The sequence below is a fragment of the Bubalus bubalis genome, chromosome 6 (genome assembly GCF_019923935.1).
Source record: "Bubalus bubalis isolate 160015118507 breed Murrah chromosome 6, NDDB_SH_1, whole genome shotgun sequence".
NCBI lineage: Eukaryota > Metazoa > Chordata > Mammalia > Artiodactyla > Bovidae > Bubalus > Bubalus bubalis.
Genome location: NC_059162.1, coordinates 79,731,586 through 79,749,815, shown reverse-complemented (window position 1 = coordinate 79,749,815; position 18,230 = coordinate 79,731,586). Strand labels below are relative to the sequence as shown.

General features: G+C 37.6%; 1 protein-coding gene across 3 annotated transcripts in view; it reads left to right on the top strand.

Moving 5' to 3' along the window:
• Nucleotides 1-18,230, top strand: part of DNAJC6 (DnaJ heat shock protein family (Hsp40) member C6) — a 175,660-nt gene that overhangs the window by 25,474 nt on the left and 131,956 nt on the right. Inside the window, exons 1-2 of one of the 3 annotated variants that reach the window (XM_044944890.1) lie at nt 5,393-5,622; nt 6,315-6,354. The exons of the other annotated variants lie outside the window; for them this stretch is intronic. The gene's annotated coding sequence lies outside the window, so the exon portion shown is untranslated. Of the gene's footprint in view, nt 1-5,392; nt 5,623-6,314; nt 6,355-18,230 lie in introns of those variants that run through there. 3 annotated transcript variants of the gene reach the window in all.

Below are 18,230 nucleotides of genomic sequence, written 5' to 3'. Positions count from 1 at the left end.
GGAGTATAAATACATTACAATGTTGTGTTGGTTTCTGCTTATAACAACATAAATCAGCTGTAAATATCCACATATCCTCTCCCTCTTGAGCCTCCCTGTCACCACCACCCTCTCCCCCATGCAGCATCATTGTTTTTTACAATCAATTTTCACTTAGATGTACTCACATATTTTCCCGATCCATTGCTTTTTGCTATTTTCTGAATTTATGTGTTTTTCCCTAGGGATCTTCCTTTCTGAATTTAAAAAAAAAAAAAAAAAGACTTCCTTTGTATTACTTGTAATACATATTTTCTATGAAAGAATATTCTGTGTTTTTTTTTTCTGGAAATGAATTATCTTTACCTTTGCTTTTGAAGATAATTTCATTGGATGAATGGAGGATGCAGTACACCCCCTTTCACCCCCCAATACACACTTTAAAGTTGCCATTCCATTGTCTTTGGCTTTTATCTTTTCTTGGCAATGTTGGCTGTCAGTCTTATTGCTATTTGATGTGATGTCTTTTTTCTCTGCCTACTTTTAAGAGTTTATATATTTCATTTGTGGTAGCTTTTTTAGGCATGATTTTTTCCCTTCTGTTTATCCAACTTGGAATTTTCAACCTTTCTTTAATTTGTGAGATGATGTTTTTTGTAATTCTCTGCCATTATATTTTCAAATATTATTTTTGCTCCTTTTTTCCTCTCTTTTGGGTTCTTTTATGTTAGAAATTTTAACCCTCATCAATGTATTCCTTACTTTATTATCTGTATTCTTACTCTTCCTCTTTTTCAGTTTGATTATTTTTTGCTGTTTTAAGGTTCACTAACTAGCTCTCTTTGTTGTGTCTAATGTATTATTATGCAATCTATTAATTTAATTTCATTTTATATTTTTCAGTTTTAAAGTTTTTGTTATTAAAAAGTAGGTTCACCATCTTGTAATCTATTTTCTCAAATATATAATCACAGTCATCTTAAAGACCATGTTTAATACAACTTTATTAAAGACCATCTTTAATACAACTCCGGTGTATGGGTCACTTGTATGTCTACCTTTTCTGTTTTTCCTTCTTGACTTCTTTCTTCATATGCCTGACAATATTTTATTGTTGAGCATTATGTATAAAGATGATCTGAATGATGTCTTCTGTTTTATGAGAGTATTTCTGCTACCCTTTGATGGCTCAGATGGTAACGAATATGCCTACAATGCAGGAGACCTGGGTTTGATCCCTGGGTCAGAAGATCCCCTGGAGAAGGAAATGGCAACCCACTGCAATATTCTTACCTGACAGGGTACAGTTCATGGGGTTGCAAAGTGTCAGACACGACTGGGTGACTAACACACTCACTTGCCCACAGTAGAAAGGAAATTGCCTCTATCCAGTCAGGCACTCAGTTCAGTTAAGGATGTTTTGCAGACATTCAAAATTTGGTCTGTTTTGGGTTTACCCAATTCTAGATCCCCAGGAATGCTGACTGAGCACCTGAGATGAGAGCCTCAGCAGGTCCTAAACTCCAGTTTTTGTGTTCCTATACTGTGAGTCCGTTGAAAGCTCTACTCTGCAAAAATGCTCATTCTGCTTTTCATTTCTTTTCTCCTTGGCTCTGAGCCCCTAGCCTTGTACAGCTGAGTTAGCAATACTCTTGGGAAAAAGTTTATATCAGACTCACTTCTCTGGGCCCCTGCAGGATGTGCCTTTTCAGTTCTGAACTCCACTTGCATTTTTACAGCCCCACAAGAGTGGCTAAAGTCCTGCAGTCTTCTCTGTCTCTTAACATCTGCTCTCTTCCTGGCTTCTCAACTTCTTTCCCCATGCCAAGAATCAGCAAATAACCCCTGAGGGAAAAATGAGCTTTCAGAAAGTTGGACTTACCTCAGTGAGCTTTCTATTTCTCCAGGATCTGGCTCCTCAAATCCTGACTACTCAGCAACTCTCCAGTTACATCAACAGATGTTTTTGGATTTTATCTGGCTTTTTTAATTGCCCTCAGCAGACATATTGGTCTTCTACATTCTACTCTATTTTAGCTAGAAGTTGAACCAGATCTTTTCTTTTTTCTTTTTAGTGTAGATGATATTAAACATCTTATACAAAGTATAAAAGATATGTGCAGTTGATTTCTAGTTACTGCTTTTTATTCTAGTTATTCTGTTTCTTGCTTATTAAAAGCTTGTGTCTTCTTTCCTCATATTTCTCTGGAATGCTTACACATTTTTTGTTGTTGCTTTTTTCCAGAGAAAATGTATTACTAAATGACTTTTTCATTTTCCTGAGTCTGGCCCTCCATCCAATTGTTTACTACTTTTGTGATTTTTATGACTTGAAATTGTCAACTCTCACTTCCTAAGTTCAGATATAATTCTGAAATTTACAAAATAATTTGAATTATTGAATTACAATAAATTTTAGAACACTTGATTCAAACCTTTATACTGTAGATGAGTACTTTTTTCCCCCCAACTCCTTCCCAGGATGCAGGTTATTTATAGTGTAGTTGCACCCATGATTTAATTTTGCTGTGTCCTTAGTCTTTCAAGGACAAGTTCAGTTCATTCACTTGATAATCTCATACTTTTTGAGCACTTATGTACTAGACTTTCCTATAGTTTTAGGAGTTAAGTAGGGCAATAAATAATTCTACTCACATGTGACATAAAACGAAAAGGTGACCAGATGATTGGTGCATTACTCACTTGTGGAAATGTTTTCTATGTGTTTCCAAATTTTCTTTTAAAATGAAACAAAATAGTACTTATTTTTCAGTCTTTGCAGTGTTTTCCTACTCAATTGCTGGTAGTGTTCTGTTACTAAATCTGGCTGCTGGTTTTTTAGATATATTCAGTTTGTGAAAATTCACTGGGCTCAACACATAATTTGATCAGTTTTTAGTATTATCATTTTTGTACTTCAGTAAAAATTTTAAAAAGAACTAACTGTGAAAGTGCTGCACTCAATATGTCAGCAAATCTGGAAAACTCAGCAGTGGCCACAGGACTGGAAAAGGTCAGTTTTCTTTCCAATCCCAAAGAAAGGCAATGCCAAAGAATGCTCAAACTACTGCACAGTTGCACTCATCTCACACACTAGTAATGCTCAAAGTTCTCCAAGCCAGGCTTTGGCAATATGTGAACTGTGAAATTCCAGATGTTCAAGCTGGTTTTAGAAAAGGGAGAGGAACCAGAGATCAAATTGCCAGCATCCACTGGATCATCGAAAAAGCAAGAGAGTTCCAGAAAAACATCTATTTCTGCTTTATTGACTATGCCAAAGCCTTTGACTGTGTGGATCACAATAAACTGGAAAATTCTGAAAGCAATTGGAATACCAGACCACCTGACCTGCCTCTTGAGAAACCTGTATGCAGGTCAAGAAGCAACAGTTAGAACTGGACATGGAACAACAGACTGGTTCCAAATAGAAAAGGGGTACATCAAGGCTATATATTGTCACCCTGCTTATTAACTTATATGCAGAGTATATCATGAGAAACACTGGGCTGGAAGAAGCACAAGCTGGAATCAAGATTGCCGGGAGAAATATCAATAACCTCAGATATGCAGATGACACCACCCTTATGACAGAAAGTGAGGAAGAACTAAAAAGCCTCTTGATGAAAGTGAAAGAGGAGAGTGAAAAAGTTGACTTAAAGCTCAACATTCAGGAAACGAAGATCACGGCATCTGGTCCCATCACTTCATGGGAAATAGATGGGGAAACAGTGGAAACAGTGGCTGACTTTCTTTTTGGGGGCTCCAAAATCACTGCAGATAGTGATTGCAGCCATGAAATTAAAAGACACTTACTCCTTGGAAGGAAAGTTATGACCAACCTAGATAGCATATTAAAAAGCAGAGACATTACTTTGTCAACAAAGGTCTGTCTAGTCAAGGCTATGGTTTTTCCAGTGGTCGTGTATGGATGTGAGTTGGAGTGTAAAGAAAGCTGAGTGCCGAAGAATTGATGCTTTTGAGCTGTGGTGTTGGAGAAGACTCTTGAGAGTCCCTTGGACTGCAAGGAGATCCAAACAGTCCATCCTAAAGGAGATCAGTCCTGGGTGTTCATTGGAAGGACTGATGTTGAAGCTGAAACTCCAATACTTTGGCCACCCGATGAGAAGAGCTGACTCATTTGAAAAGACCATGATTCTGGGAAAGATTGAGGGCAGGAGGAGAAGGGGACGATGGAGGATGAGATGGTTGGATGGCATCACTGACCCAATGGACATGAGTTTGGGTAAACTCCAGGAGTTAGTGATGGACAGGGAGGCCTGGCCTGCTGCTGTTCATGGGGTTGCAAAGAGTTGGACACGGCTGAGCGACTGAACTGAATACTATAATGTCAAATCTAAAGAAAGTGCCAAAGACAAGAAAGCTTGAAAACCATTGATCTAGTGTAGCCTCCAATCCCTAGGGTGATCAGGGAAGAGAAGACTGAAACTTAGTAAAGGGAGTGTCTCATGGAACAAAGATGGGCACTCAGGCTCTCTGACTCCTAGTTGTGTCTTACTTTTCTTACTGGTTGGTTCAGGAAAAGCAGAAGAAGGAGAAACTCAGCATGCAGCAACATTGGAGCTTGATGATATTCTCAGAACCCCAAATGCAGCTTGTGTGAGTCAGCACTTCCTACTCTTTTTCTACCCTCTTCTCTGGTCATTTAAAAACAGATCCTTTTATCTCAGGCAAACTTGGAGATGGTTATTTTATCACCTAAGAATCATTTGACTATGTATGCTTAGGAAAGAGGGTGATTTGTGCCTGTGAAATCTAACAAGGGCCCAGCACAAGGTACATCTGTTCCCATTTCTAAGCCATTTTTAGTTTGATGCTGTATAGTTTAAATTTAGAATACTTTTTTTTTTTTTTTTCAAACTGGGGGTGATGGTGCAGAGATTGAACCCAGCTGTGAGTTCTGCTGCTGTGAAATGAATGGGGGAAAATCTGGGAACTCGTGTTTAAAAAAGAGGACTCAAGAAAGAGGGTGGCAGGGCAGGGTACTTGCCTTAATTGGGGTCGGGTGGACCGGTAAGAAGAAAGAAACAGTGGGAGATATCTCTGTTTCCCCTCCTGCTTCTACAAGACTTGGCCTACTGAGGATGTGGTGAGGGTATTTTATGTATAAACACACACACACAGGCATACACTCAGACACATACACCTTGGACTTGGTAGTGAATCATTAAGTCACGTTGGATGCATTTTACTTTCTTAAAGGCTAAATCTTGAGTTCCCCAAATGCTGTTCCTTCTGCTTGGAATCTACTTACCTTCCTCTTGCCCAGCCGTCAGTTCTTCTGCTCCTCTTTTAAGTAGTAGCTTCCTCAGGAAGAGTTTCTCTCACCCTAGGCCCCTCCCCATGCCCTGCCTTATAACATGCCCTCAGAGCGTTCTGTTTTCCCTTTCATGTCACTTCCAATACTTTAAATTACTATATTAAATTCAGGCAGATCACAGACCTTCAAAATATACTGTAAAAAGCAGGAAAGGAGAAGAAAAAAGGAAAGAAGAGAAGAAAGGAGGGATAGAGGTGAAAGAAGACAGCCATGTTTGGATCCCTCCTCTCAGAGACTGGCAAGATGGGCAGTTTGAGTCTCTGAGTCTCAGTCTTCTCATTTTCAAAACTGAAAGAGTAATTCAGGTATGCTGCATTTTATTGCACTTTGCAGATACTGTGTATTTTTTTTTTTTTTTTACAAGTTGAAAGTTGTAAAACCCAGTATGTGTCTGAGTGTATGCCTGTGTGTGTGTGTGTTTATACATAAAATACCCTCACCACATCCTCAGTAGGCCAAGTCTTGTAGAAGCAGGAGGGGAAACGGAGATATCTCCCACTGTTTCTTTCTTCTTACCGGTCTACCCGACCCCAATTAAGGCAAGTACCCTGCCCTGCCACCCTCTTTCTTGAGTCCTCTTTTTTAAACACGAGTTCCCAGATTTTCCCCCATTCATTTCACAGCAGCAGAACTCACAGCTGGGTTCAATCTCTGCACCAACCCAGCAACCCTGGGTTGAGCAGCATTTTCCCAGCAGCATTTGCTCTCTCTGTGTTTTTGTGTCACATTTTGCAATATTTTGAACTTTTTTCATTTTTGTTGTATTTGCTGTGGTAATATGTGGTCAATGATCTTTGATGTTGCTCTTGCAAAGGTATTACAGCATGCTGAAGGCTCAGATGGTAATTAGCATTTTTTGTTTTAGCAATAAAGTACCTTTTAAAGTACATTGTTTTTAAAGACATACTGCTATTGTACACTTAATAGATTATGGTATAGTGTAAATACAACTTTTATGTGAAAATTGTATGACTTGCTTTATTTTGATATTCACTAGATTGGAGTCATCCTGGAGCCACACCTGTGACATCTCTGAGGTATGCCTATAGTCAACTCAAAGGGTTATTGTGAGATTAGAAATAGTGTGTACAAAGCACCTAGTATTGTGCCTGACACATAGAGGTACTCAGTACTGTGTGACTAAAAAGACTATATGCTCCCCCAAAGAAGTTAGGGAAAGCACAGAGGAAGCCTGTAAAATGTTCACTAACCCATGCTTTAGAGATAAGTTTTCTTAAAATAATTGTATCCCCATAGAAAGTGGTATACACTTTCTATGTATGTATGTAGAGTGGTATGGGGATACCACTCTAATGTCAGAAACAGAAGAGGAACTAAAGAGCCTCTTGATGAGGGTGGAGGAGGAGAGTGAAAGAGCTGGCTTGAAACTAAATATTAGAAAAACTAAGATCATGGCATCTGGCCCCATTACTTAATGGCAAATAGAAGGGGAAAAGGTGGAAGTAGTGACAGATTTCCTCTTCTTGGGCTCCAAAATCACTGTGGATGGTGATTGCAGGCTTGAAATCAGAAGACAATTGCTTCTTGGCAGGAAAGCTATGACAAACCTAGACAGTGTGTTGAAAAGCAGAGACATTTCTCTGCCAACAAAGGTCCATATAGTCAAGGCTCCGGTCTTCCCAGTGGTCATGTACAATTGTGAGAGCTGGACCATGAAGAAGGCAGAGCGCCAAACAATTGATGCCTTCCAACCGTGGTGCTGGAGAAGACGCCTGAGAGTCCATGGGACAGTGTGGAGATCAAACCAGTCAATCTTAAGGGAAATCAACCCTGAATACTCGTTGGAAGGACTGATGCTGAAGCTGAAGCACCAGTATTTTGGTCATCTGATGCAAACAGACGATTCATTGGAAAAGTCCCTGATGCTGGGAAAGATTGAGGGCAGAAGGAGAAGAGGGTGTCAGAGGATGAGATGGCTGGATGGCATCACCAATGCAATGGGCATGAACTGGGGTAAACTTCAGGAGCTGGTGAGGGTCAGGGAGACCTGATATGCTGCTGTCCAGGGGGTTGCAGAGTCAGACATGGCTGGGCAACTAAAGAGCAGTGACAACAGAAAGTGTATTCCTTTTCTGTATCTTTATATTTCCATGTATGTGCTTTACCTTGCTGAGGTCGTATTTTCTTTTTCACATGTGACTGCCTGCTTTCCATATTTTTTAGTGTTTGTGAAATACTGTTATAGTCAATATTTCATAATAATAACCAGGCCTTCAGCTATTAAAAGAAGATCTAGGGGAGTTCCCTGGTGATCTGGTAGTTAGAATACTGTGCTTTCACTGCCGTGATCTGGGTTCAGTCCCTGTTTGGGGGACTGAGGTCTCACAAACCGTGTGGTACAGCCAAAAAAAAAAGATCTAGAAACTGACATTTTAACAATTTCAACTTTACCTTGGCAGTGTTTATGATTTAGGACGATAATTCAAATCTGAAGAAAATAAATAATATAGTGACTAGGGTATAAATTGACTTTGTTTTTAAAAAAACACCAAAATCCATCTGAGTAAATTTGAAGCTCTATTTGGCTTTATTCAGTGATTTATGAATCAGGAAGTACTCCATCTAACAATTGGAAAGGAGCTCGGAGGAGCTGTACAAAATGAAAGGCTTTTATAGGCAGAAGGGGATGGAAAAAGGAAGTTTCTAAAGAACAGGTCATTTCAGGCAGGGTCACCTTTCTTTGGGGAAAGGTGGGGTCTGTCTGGCAGATTACCTCCCTATTGCCAACCAGGTAATCCCAGATTGATTGGTTAAAGGTCACATTCCTGGGAGAGGCCGAAGCTGCCATCAGGTTAGATATTATCTTAGTTTGTTGACATGGGGCTTAGCATAAGTGATTCCATTTTGGGCGTGTTGTTTCTTTTTAATGATTTCACCTTTTTGTTCAGACTCTCAGCCTGAAAGATGTGATCAAAATTCAAAGCACCACTCTTAGTCACTGCTCTGTGGTTCTCATAGCTTTTATTGATCCTCTGTGTGATATTCACAGGTCATGACTGTTTTTTGCTGAATTTCTGTGGTATTCACAGGTCATGACTTCAGGTTTACATTTTTAAAGTCAGTCATTTTCTTTGTTCCTTTTCTGATGTTCTAGTCTTATGAAGACCATTTGCTTGGTGGTCAGCATCTCCTAGAGTGGTGGTGGTGGTACTCAGTTCTGTTTAACTCTTTGCGGCCCCATGGACTGTAGTCTGCCAGGCTCCTCTGCCCGTTGATCTTCCAGGCAAGAATACTGATCAGGTTGCCGTTTCCTACTTGGAGTAGTCCGAGGGATCTTCCTGACCTGGTGATTGAACCAGTGTCTTATGCGTCTCCTGTATTGACAGGTAGATTCTTTACTACTAGCTCCAGGCTGAAAACATGCCTTTAAAGATTTTGAAAGAATACAGCATACCAGGGGGACTGATACCACTATTATAAGCAGGGTACTTCCCAATGTCTGGTTGCCCTTTGGCGCCATGGTCCCCAAGACATAAATCAATCAAAATTAAATAAGTTAAAGAAAGATCTCATCAAAGGAGTTACCTTTCTAAGCCAGGTGGCTTGCTCAGTGATCCATAGTAATTGAGTTTCAGTTTCCACAGAAGTGTTAATCCAGGTACAACAGGTGGTGTTGACCATAGCACAGATATCTCTTTGCTCAGCTAAAAGATAATCAAGTGCTGGGGTCCAGCCCCAGCGGATCCAGGGAATTCAAAGGGGAGAAGGCATCGGCGATCAGGAAACAACAGCTTATTTAAATGCTAATTAAAGATATAAAGAGTGGTTAAATAAGGATAGCTCAGTGAGGAAATTCAGTGGAGAAAAGAGGCTGAATAATTCAGCCAGAAGGTGAGAGAAAGAATGACATGGGGAGACCAAGCTTTGGTGAACAAGGCCTGCACTTTATTTTCCAAAGTAGTTTTTATACCTTAAGTTATGCATAGAGGATAATGGGGGAAGGGGTAGAGTCATGCAGTAAGCCAGGCTTTCTTCCTGCAAACTTATCATACGCAAAAGTTCAGGTGATTTGCATCATCTTCTGGCCCGGAGGCCTGTTAACATTTTAAGACCCTTTCTTCAGAAAACTTATTTTTCTCTAAAGGTGATAAGTCAGGCGCCACCCTCCAAAAGCATTAGATAAAGTTGCATTCCTACAGGGCAAAGGTGTGGTGGGCTACAACAAGAAAAAGAATTAGCTCAAGGGTCCAAGTTTACAAACATTAAAGCTACTACTTACACCAATTATATTAATCAATACACTGCCAGGGACACAGCAGGTAGGGGATATGGAAACTTAGCAGCAAACATTGGCCCAACAAGTGAAAAACCCTTCACCAATACAATTTCTAATCAATCTTTTAACTGCTCAAAGGAATCTGTATTTAGACAGTTTAGAACATTTCATGCCTCTCACAGTTGGAAGGCTCTGAACAATCACATGTGGCTGGAAAAACATATTCAGGCAGGCTAGAGGACTTCCAAAGGAGTTTGTAGGTTGAAACAGTATCACACCCGGGAACTTTATTAACTGGAGCTGTAAGTTAACTCTTTTTTTCAGAGAGAGGTAGTGGGGGACAGCCCCCTGTAAAGTCAGAGGTGTAGGTGAGAGCACAAAGCAGAAAGTAGGCAGACTCTGGTTTTGGGGGTAGATGCTCGAGAATTTCCAGGGGGACTCTTGAGGCTCCATCTCGCCTTTGCGTACGCCGAGCCTCCTTCCTCATGACCTTTGCCATGGGTGGAGCTCCTGCTCCTGGCATCTCCCCCTTTTTTATTTCTTAAAACAGCCAGATGCAGCTCAGTTGCGAGCTTCTGAATGTTCTGCCGAAGAATCCTGACAATACAAGGAAGAATGATTATGAGAAGCAAAATTAAAGCACCAACAGATTAGACAGAATGTTTTTTTCCTGAAATGAAGTTAGAGAAAGTGTGAAAAAAGTCATTAGCTGCTCCAGTGGCGGTAAAATCCAGTCGAGAGTGTTCCAGGGTCTGTATTTGATTATGAAGTTTCCCTAAGTCCAGGCAATCAAGGACTATCCAGTTATCAGGAACAACTTTGGCCAGAGAGTCTAAGGAATTTTGGGGGCAGTTATTGCTTTAGCATAGGATTCTGCAGTGGTTTCAGGAGTTAAGGAGATATTCCTAATTATAGCCTTATTTTTATTTATTCCTAACTGAGGAATTGGGGCCCTGCAAATGGGAGCTAATTCTGAATCATGAGGTCCTTTCTAACTTGGCAGTGTAAATTCAGGAGAGTTGACCAGGGAGGTGTTCCAGTTTGTGAACAGTTAGGGCACAGTTAGATGACCTAAAAGGCATTGCTCATTATGCACCAGCCGTCAAGGCATTTATAGGCCTAAAGCCCACACAGCAACTATGCATGCATGCATGTATGCATGCTAAGTCACTTCAGTCATGTCTGACTCTTTGTAACGCTGTGGACTGCAGCTTGCCAGGTTTCTCTGTCCATGGGATTCTCCAGGCAAGAATACTGGAGTGTGTTGCTATGCCCTCCTCCAGGGGATCTTGCCGACCCAGGGACTGAACCTGCATCTTGTATGTCTCCTTCATTTACCACTGGCACCACCTGGGAAGCCCATGTGCAAAGATGCACTTAACTAAATTGAGATAAATCACAGATAGCTTAAGAGAAAAGATTTCCTTAACTTTTTTTTCTTTAACAAAAAGTGCATTTCTATTTCTCATACCTTCTTCTACCGAAAACACACATCCTACTTTCCTTGTATATGGAAGTGTTTTTCATATTATTTTTAGTAGTTTTAATTACATATACTAGAAATTTTAACCCTTGTTTGTTGTTTCGTCACTAAGTTGTGTCCAACTCTTTTGCGACCCCAAGGATTCTAGATTGCCAGGTTCCTCTGTTCATGGGATTATTTGGGCAAGAATAACTGGAGTGGGTTGCCATTTCCTTCCCCATTTTAACCTTAAAAAGTTTTTTTTTTTTTACTGAAAACAAATAAGTAGACAATTATGAACTGTATGTTATGCCAACATTATTTACATTGGCAAACTTATGAGTACATTTTGTAATTTCTAGAAACATATGTTTCCTCATATGCAACTTTTAATGTGATGTGAGACATGTTTACTAATAAACTCAAATGTAGTTTTAGTTTCTCTACAGTAGGAAGCCAAAATATAACTACTGTTTAGTAGTTAATTTTTTTATTAGTTTGTCTTGTTTGGAAATGACCTTGATATTCAATAAATTTCCATCATTTAACTTAGTGAAATTCTGAAGTTTTAAGTTTCCAATGCATTAGTATATGATATTTGTTTTTCTCTTTCTGACTTGCTTCACTGTGTATAATAGGCTCTAGATTCATCCACGTCATTAGTTCTGGCTCAAATGCATTCCTTCTTATGGCTGAGTAAGATTCCATTGTATATATGTACCACAGCTTCTTTATCTGTCCGTCTGTTGATGGACATCTGGGTTGCTTCCATGTCCTAGCTGTTGTAAACAGAGCTACTACAAACACTGTGGTACATGTGTCTTCTTCAGTTTTGGTTTCCTTAGTGTATATGCCTAGTAGTGGGGTTGTTGGATCATATGGTGGTTTTATTCCTAGTTTTTTAAGGAATCTCTACTGTTTTCCGTAGTGGCTGTATCAATTTACATTCCCACCAACAGTACAAGAGGGTTCCCTTTTCTCCATACCCTCTCCAGCATTTATTGTTTGTAGATTTTTTGATGATGGTTATTCTGACCAGTGTGAGGTGATATCTCATTGTAGTTTTGATTTGCATTTCTCTAATAATGAGTGATATTGAGCATTAACCTGCATTGTTTTTAATGCTGATAATTCTGAATATATACTTATTTTAATTAATGCAACAGAAAAACCAGTTTTTATTTAACCAAGATTATTCCAGATCATGTGAACTTGAAAAACATTTTGATTTGTTTCTGTATTTCTGAGAGTTTTGGAGTACTCAGTCCTTAAAAGTGCTTGACCTTCAACCCAACTAAATAGAGCTCTTTAGCAGATCAATTTTGGCAATACCATTCAGAGGCAGAAAAATATCACACATCTATAAACATATTAACATATAGACACAAATGCAAATAGTGACCATATAGCCTTTGTTTTAAAATTTTAGACATAAGACAGGTACAATAATACAAAACTTACAAAACTTATTTTATAAAAGAACAGTTGGATCCAAATTATGTTTTGGCAGTTGTAATAAGTTAAGTTCACTTGCTCAGAGCTACAGCTTTCTAGTATATTTGTAGAGTAGAAATTAAAGATTTTTCTTTTGCCCAAGTTCCAAATAACCTTCCCTCCTTTTTGTTTTTCTTCTGATAAGAATTACCTCCTTGAAGTTTGCATTTTAAACAAATGACCTAGATAGGAATATAAGAGTTTTCTGAGAATACCAAGTAGAACATTTATATCTCAAAAGCTCAGGGAAAGAAAGCACACTCTTTCAAGAAGGACTTTTATTCACTAAGACCAGAATTTTAACAATGCTTACCACAATAACCTTTTGAGATACACAGGGGAAGGTTGAAGATTTTTTAGTTGTTTCTGGAGTTCCATCTTGGGTCTTATAAAGACTTGATTCATAAGACAAGGATAGTTGCTTTTAATTTCTTAAAGAAATCTTTTGCAACTTGAAAGACATCATAGGTTGGTTCAGTCCTAAATCTTTTCACAAGGGCTTTAGGGAAAAAAAATTCCTCTCTGGGTACATAGTTTTATTTTAGCTTAAAGGAGAAGGCCTCATTTTTTTTTTTTTTTTAATATCAGACTCTGAATATAATCCATTTACAAAAACTTTTGAGTGTCCTCCTTGGGTTTTGGAAATTCTTTACCTGTAGCCCTGAGTTTTGTATTGGACCAGGGATTAAAAAATAACTGTTTTACAGTCTCTTTAAAGTGAAAGGCAATTCAGACAAAGGATTACTAGAATGAGTACTCAAAAAAGGATAGAGGGAAACAGTAGGAGTTTATCTCAGTATTAGATTATTTTACTTTGGGTATCTTTTATATCTTTAATTTTTCATTACCTTTTTGCGACAGACCTTTCAATGGGCTTCCCTTGTAGCTCACTCGGTAAAGAATCTGCCTGCAGTGCAGGAGACCAGGGTTTGATCCCTGGGTTGGGAAGATCCCCTGGAGAAGGAAATGGCAACCCACTTCAGGATCCTTGCCTGGAAAATCTCATGGACAGAGGAGCCTGGTGGGCTGCAGTCCATGGGGTCGCAAAGAGTTGGGCATGACCAAGTGACTAACATTTTCAATGAAGCTATTTTGAATCTTGGAGCTTTTTAGAATTTTCTACATACCAGATTTCCTGGTGGCTTCCCTGGTGGCTGAGAGGTTAAAGCATCTGCCTGGAATGCAGGAGACCCGGGTTTGATCCCTGGATCAGGACGATCCCCTGGAGAAGGAAATGGCAACCCACTCTAGTACTCTTGCCTGGAGAATCCCATGGAGGGAGGAGCCTGGTAGTCCATGGGGTTGCAAAGAGTCAGACACGACTGAGCAACTTCACTTTCACTTTCACTTCACATACCAGATTAAACTAGGAATTCCATTCTGTTTGCTTGATATGGGAATCCTTACTGTCAAGTGTACATCGTAAATGAATGATCTTGTCTAAATGTAACAATCCTCATAGTGGCTATTGTAATTCTAGGTTGTTTTAAGTAAATTTTGCTATTTTTGTAGATATCCTGGGTTTCTGAGACCATATAATTCTTAGAAATAAAATAAGCAGTTGTGCTGAAAGATGGTATATTTAACTCTTTGGATTTTTAAGGATCTCATATCTTTTAGCCAAGTTTGGGTCTTTTGGAGCCAAATTAATACATGAGAGTGATGTGCAATGTGGTTGGGGATTGTGTGGTATTTTACAGTGTACCTCATTGCACAGAAATCTTCTCAAGTTGGAGGGTGACCTAGTGTTAATCTAACCCATTCCATGACCAACTTATTCTAGAATGGGAGTCTTTGGGTTAGGGGGTGAGTGCCCTAACAGCTTCTAAATGCTTAATCTGTGCCCACCAATATTACAGCTTTTTGACCTGTGAGATGCCCATTAGCAATATCCTTTACCTCTTGGGCACATTAATATACCAGCAGTAATCAACAAACTAGGGTCTGCAGACTGATTTTCAAACAGAAAGGGAACTGCCACTGCAGAAATGGGAAGATAAGCAGCCTATCTGATAAAGAGTTCAAAATAATGATTATAAAGATGCTCACCAACTTTGGGAGACAAATGGTTGAACACAGTGAGAACTTCAACAAAGAGATGGAAAATATAAGGAGGTATCAAACAGAAGTCATAACTGAACTGGAAAATACACTTTAAGTGTTTAACAGCAGACTGGATGAAGTGGAAGAATGAATCAGTGAGACAAATCAATGGAAATCACTCGGACAGAGCTGCAAATTGAAAAAACAATTTAAAAAGAAGGCTCCTTAAGAGACCTCTGGAACAACATCAAGCAGAGCAACATTTGCATTATAGGAGTCCCAGAAGGAGAAGACAGAAAAAGGGAGAAAGATTAATTGAAGAAATAATGGCTGTAAACTTCCTTAATTTGAGGAAAGAAACAGACATCCAGGTCCAGGAAACCCAGAAAGTTCCAAATAAGATGAACCTAAAGAGAACCACATCAAGATACTTTATAATTACAATGATAAAAATAAAGGGTAAAGAGAGAATTTTAAAAACAGCAAGAGAAAAACAACTTATATACAAATGAAACTCCATAAGGCTTCTCAGATATTTTAGCAGAAACTTTACAGGTCACAAGGGAGTAACATAACATATTCAAAGGGAAGAAAGGAAAAAAAATTCCAACCAAGAATGTTCTACCTGGAAGGATTATCATCTGGAATTGAAGGAAACATGAGTTACAGATAAGAAAAAGCTGAAGGAGTTCATTATCACTAAATTGGTCTGACATGAAGTTCCAGCTTCTCTAAGCTGAAAGAAGAAAATATACAAAAGTATAAATATTAATTTCTACTTTTTTAATAATAGTATTAGAAATACTTTTAAGTATTTCTTAAAAGTATTTCTAAGTAGTAATTTCTAAGTAGTATTAGAAATACTACTTAGTATTTATAATACTACTACTAAGTATTAGTACTACTACTACTATTAGAAATACTTAGTATTTCCAATACTAAATTAGTATTTCTAATACTTAGTATTTCTAATACTAATTAGTATTTCTAATACTACTTAGTATTTGTAATACTACTACTATTAGTACTACTACTACTAAGTATTAGAAATACTTAGTATTTCTAATACTAATTAGTATTTGTAATACTACTACTCTAATACTCTAATACTACTTAGTATTTCTAATACTAAAATTTCTAAGTAGTATTAGAAATACTACTTTTCTAATAATAGTATTGGAAATACTAATAAGAAAATATACAAAAGTAGAAATCTCTTTTGAAAGGTAAATATATAGTAAAGGTATTGGATCACTTATAAAGCAAGTATGAACATTAAAAGACAAAGTAGTAAGATTAACTAAAATTACAATAATTAGGGGACTCAGCAAGAAAATGTACCATATATAAAAATATATGTACCCTACATAGAAGGACCAAAATATATAAAGCAAACATTAACAGACTTAAAGGGAGAAATTGAAAACAGCATAATATTGGTAGGGGAGTTTAAACCCACTTACAGTAATGGATAGATCATCCTGACAGAAAATCAATAAAGAAACATCAGCCTTAAATGACACATTAGACTAGATTGACTTAATAGATATGTATAGAACATCAGAATACACATTCTTCTCAAGTGCACCTAGAATGTTCTCCAGGATAGATCACAGTTTCACCCCAAGAACAAATGTCAATACATTCAAGAAAACTGAAATAATTTCAAACATTTTTTCCTTCCAAAGTGGTATGAAACTAAAAATGAAATACAAGAAGAAAACTGGAAAACCCACAAAAGTATGGAGATTAAAAGAGAAAAAATATCTAGGCATAGTGACAAATAACAACAGAAATATGACATACTAAATTATACAGGATACAGCAAGATCAGTTCAGAGAGAGTCCACAGCAATAAAGGCTTACCTCAAGAAACAAGAAAAATCTCAAATAAACAATTTGTACACCTCAAGGAACTAGAAGAACAAATGAAGCCCAAAGTTACTAATAGTAGAAGGAGGGATCAGAGTGGAAATAAAAATCAGAGCAGAAATAAAATGGAGGCTAGAAAGACAGTAGAAAAGATCAATGAAAGTAAGAGCTGGTTCTTTGAAAAGATAAGCAAAATAGACAAGGCTTTATTTAGACTAACCAAGAAAAAAAAAAAGAGAGTGCTCAGATAAATAAAATCAGAATGAAAGAGTGTAAGTTACAGCTGATACCACAGAAATATAAAGGATCATAAGAGTACTGTGAACAATTACACGCCAACAAATTGGACAAAAAGAAATGGACAAATTCCTAGAAACTTGTAGTCTACCAAAACTGAAATAAGGAAATAGAAAACCTGAATAGACCAATTACTAGTAAGGAGGAAGGAATTTGAATCAGTAATCAAAAACTTCCCAAAAAGCAGAAATCTGTCACCAGACAGCTTCACCAGTAATTCTTTGAAACATTCAAAGAATTTAACAACTGTCCTTCTCAAACTCTGAAAAAAAAATTGAAGAGAAGGGAATGCTTCAAAACACATTTTACGAGGCCAGCATTATCCTGATATCAAAACTGGACAAGGACACCACAAAAGAAAATTACAGGTCAATATTCTTGATGAACATAGATGTAAAAGTCTTCAACAGAATATTAGTAAACCATAAACCAATTTCAACAATACATTGGAAGTGTCATATACTGTGCTCAAATGGAACTTATTCCAGAAGTGCAGGGATGGTTCAACATTTGCAAATCAACATGATACACTACATGAACAAAATGAAGGATAAAAATCATATGATTATCTCAATAGAAGAAGAAAAAAGCATTTGATAAAGTTCAACCATTAATGATAAAAATTCTCAATAAAGTAGGCATAGAGGAAATGTTCCTCAACATAACAAAAGCCATATATAAGAAACAGACAGCTAACATCATATCATAGTCAAGGGTTTTCTCTAAAATCAGGAACAAGGCAAATATGCCCACTCTCATTGCTTTTATTCAACATAGTTTTGGAAGACCTAGTTATAGCAGTTAGGCAAGAAAAAGAAATAGAAAGCATGCAAATCAGAAAAGAAGTAAAACTGTCACTATTTGTAGATTACATGATACTGTACATTAAAGACTCCACCAAAGAGCCATTAGAACTTATCAATGAATCAGTAAAGTTGCAGGATACAAAGTTAATATGCAGAAATATATTATATTTCTATATGCCAATAATATACTATCAGAAAGAAAAATTAAGAATTTACATTTATAATTGCATTGACAGGAATAAAATAGTTGGATATAAATCTAACCACAGAGGTGGAACACTTGTACACTGGTGAAAGGAATAGAAGAAGACACAAATAAATGGGAAGATATTTTGTCTTCATAGATTGGAAAAATTAATGTTGTTAAAATGTTCATACTACCCAAAACAATCCACAGGTTGAAAGAAATCCATATCAAAATTCCATAGTATATTTCACAAAACTGTATAGAACCATAAAAGATCCCAAATAATCAAAGCAATATTTAGAAAAAAGAACAAACCTGGAGGTATCATGTGCCCTGATTTAAAACTATATTACAAAGCTATAGTAATCAAAACAGTATAGGTTTGACACAAAAATGGACTCACAGATCAATGGGACCAAGTTGAGAGCCCAGGACTAAAGCCATATGTATACTGACAATTATTTTACAAAAAAGCCAAGAATATAAAATGGAGAACGGGAAGTCTCTTCAATAAA